This window comes from Octopus bimaculoides, chromosome 1 (genome assembly GCF_001194135.2).
Source record: "Octopus bimaculoides isolate UCB-OBI-ISO-001 chromosome 1, ASM119413v2, whole genome shotgun sequence".
NCBI classification, from domain to species: domain Eukaryota; kingdom Metazoa; phylum Mollusca; class Cephalopoda; order Octopoda; family Octopodidae; genus Octopus; species Octopus bimaculoides.
Genome location: NC_068981.1, coordinates 77,503,747 through 77,504,332, shown reverse-complemented (window position 1 = coordinate 77,504,332; position 586 = coordinate 77,503,747).

The window sequence follows — 586 nt, the reverse complement described above, 5'->3', positions numbered from 1 at the left end:
TTATTATTATTATTATTATTATTATTATTATTATTATTATCATTATTATTATTATTATTATTATTATTATTATTATTGTTGTTGTTGTTGTTGTTGTTGTTGTTATTGCTGTTATTGATATTATTATCATTATCATCATCATCATCATCATTATTATTATTATTATTAGCGGTACATTTTGAGTTGAAATTCTGCCGAGGTCGACTATACATTTCATCCTTTCGGGGTCCATAAAATAAATACCAGTTAAACACTGGGGTTGATGTAATCGAATCATCCCCTCCTCCGAAAAAAATTGCTGCCCCTGTGGCAAAATTTGAAACGTTGTTATTATTGTGATAATGAAGATAATGATGTGAGTCTCAGTTGCAATACTCAACAAAGTGTTTCATTCATTGCTGTACGATACGAAAGAATTTCAATCTCTGTTTTGTGTTACTTTTTATATGATACTTATTCATCACATCCACATATTCTATTATGAATATCACTACACGAGAATGAAAATACAAAATACGACCATTTTCAGAAATAGAAGTTTTATGAAATTCAGAATGCGCGCACACACACACACACACACACACAC